At 40.3% G+C, this 2,373-nt stretch overlaps 1 long non-coding RNA gene and 1 pseudogene across 1 annotated transcript in view; both read left to right on the plus strand.

The window, feature by feature from the left end:
• LOC116695329 (5-hydroxytryptamine receptor 3A-like) overlaps positions 1–2,373 on the plus strand; it is a 176,825-nt pseudogene that overhangs the window by 14,895 nt on the left and 159,557 nt on the right.
• The window catches only part of LOC116695336 (uncharacterized), a 55,519-nt gene continuing 53,544 nt past the window's right edge, over positions 399–2,373 (plus strand). Inside the window, exon 1 of the long non-coding RNA XR_004333431.1 lies at positions 399–451. This is a non-coding gene — a long non-coding RNA (uncharacterized LOC116695336). The remainder of the gene's footprint in view (positions 452–2,373) is intronic.

Here is a 2,373-nt window from a genome sequence, read left to right on the forward strand (position 1 = left end):
CATTGTGCTGAGAGAATGTTAAGCAAATTAGCATCCACTCCGGCAAAGCAAAGGAGAAAAACACTCATGCAGAAGCTTCCAACTTTTATCTACTTGTTTCAATGCAAAGGCCATTGCAGGCATCACTCACATACAAACATGTTGGTTCATTTTAGCCTGGGAAACATGCAAATTGCAAGTTGTCTCTGGAGTTGCCCTTATCTTGAGAATTATTTGTGAGACTATCTGCCACTGCTTCATCCTAGGTTAATTAACCCTTGTGTAGTTGTTTCGGGGTTCTGCTGGAACCCGTTTTTCAATGTTGGCCCTTTAAAAAGAAAGAATTATAGCTATTTAATTCTTTCTAGCACAGACTCATTGGGCTCATTTTCTGTGAAGAACATAAAAATAACTTATTTTCAATAACTGCCCAACCCCCCTTCCCCCTACACATAACTATTACATATGAGTTGTAATAATTGTAGGTGCTATGAAACATAACTGTGTCCTCCTAACTGGGCCTGCTGTGTGTGTGTGTTTGTGTGTCTGTACAGTATGTGTGTGTGTCTGGTGTAGGTGTCTGTGTGCGGAAATGTCTATCTGCACCTGCCATTATGCTATTATTACCACACAAAGTTACAAAATCATTACATTTCAAGCACTTTCATATTTCCCGATTAAATTCGAAGAAATAAGCACCATTAATTTTCAAAAATATTGTTTCTATTTTTAATTTAGAAAATTATATTTTAATTTTCTTGTTTTCTCAAAAAAATGATTATCTGATTATAAATGTGATCTCACAGGGGTAAATTGCTAATATGAACAATAAATGATATCATTGTAATTGAGTTAAAGTAAACATCTGTTAAGTATTTTTACATAAATTATTATGTCTGTATTGAAATATGGTTGTGTATTTTTTGGTCTTGTTTTGTATTATGTTCTGTTTCCTGTTTTATTGTGATAGTCTGGTTTGCTGTGCCGCTTTCCTTGTTTTCACTCCTGTTTTTTTTCCCACCCTTTGTAATTGCCGGTGTGTTTTCTTCAGCCCTTGTGTCACTCTTGTTCCTGTTAACCCTGGTATTTATCTTTGTCTTCCTCTTTTCTTTGTCAATCATTTTGTGTTTGTTTGTAGTTCAGTGTGCTGTGTATTTCTCCTGCCATGTTTCTGATTTTTTCCCTCGTTTTCATTTCATCTGGTCCTTCTTCTCGTTTTGACTTACGGTTTGTGACACCTTTTTGTTTTTGGGCATTTTGTCAATTAAAGAATCAAGCTCAGTACCTTTTCTGTATTTCCGCATCTTGGTCCAAACTTTCTCCACCCCTTCATGACAGCATTAATTGTTCACACTCACAACCCAGCTGTGCTTTGCACCAAAAGGAGAGCTCAAAACCCCTTTGGCATCTATGTAATCAGAGTTATAATAATTTGACTAATTTAGTCAGCTAAGTTTGCTCACTTTAGCTCGCTTCTGTGTCTTAGTCAGTATATAAGCTATCTTTTTAACAGTGTGGGCTGGTTTTATTCTGAGGAGACGGCAGAGGTATTTCTTGGGCTGGGGGATTTGCATTTACCACAGATTTGTAGTTTTAATCACCACGTACTTACGGAGGCGCAGCTTGTTTTTTTGTTCCAGAGACAAGACCTCGAGTCCGAGAGCGCTCCGGGCATTTTTTTTCTTTTCTGCGGGCCAGCATCGGTTCACCCGAACATCGGCCATTTTAAGACGTGCAAGGCCTTAAAGTTAAAGTTCAGAATTTTAGACTTTCTAAGACCCTGCGGGACCCTGTTTTAATTAGCGGCCTCAATCACACTCACTACTGTATAGCCTGTAACATACGCAATATGAAACCGAAATGCACCCCTCATATCACACACCGTGTCTTAGATTTGAAAAGGCGTCGCGACAACAGGCCCTTCACTCCAGAGTTCCCGTCCAATCCATTGCTACCCCTCTTAATCTAGTATCTTTAGGTTCCTTCCCCCCCTTTTTGTAGGTAGACTTAGCAACTGTAAGATGTTTAAAAGCAAGGTGGGGACGTAACTCTAACGAGTGTAACGTTACAAATTGGCAGCTGTTTCTGACTTGGGTGCCTTCTGTACTTCCCTTCCCATGGTTCAGTATACCTCCCGTTAGCGGTTTCCCCAAAAATAGCCCCCCATCGAGTTAGTGCTGCCCAGAATGGCTGGCTTGATCAACTGCCAATTTTTGCTGTTGTTGCTTGTTGCCTCTCATGGTAGGCAAATCTCTGTGCGGGCAAACAAGAAAGGCGAAGAACCTCGCCCCCTCATGAGTCATAGGAGCAGATTCCAGATCACCTACTGCACTTTTTCTTGCTCAAAGGCAGAGCAGACAGACCCAGGGCTCGGTTTACATCTACGCCATTTCT

Source organism: Etheostoma spectabile, chromosome 9 (assembly GCF_008692095.1).
Source record: "Etheostoma spectabile isolate EspeVRDwgs_2016 chromosome 9, UIUC_Espe_1.0, whole genome shotgun sequence".
Taxonomy (NCBI): Eukaryota; Metazoa; Chordata; class Actinopteri; order Perciformes; family Percidae; genus Etheostoma; species Etheostoma spectabile.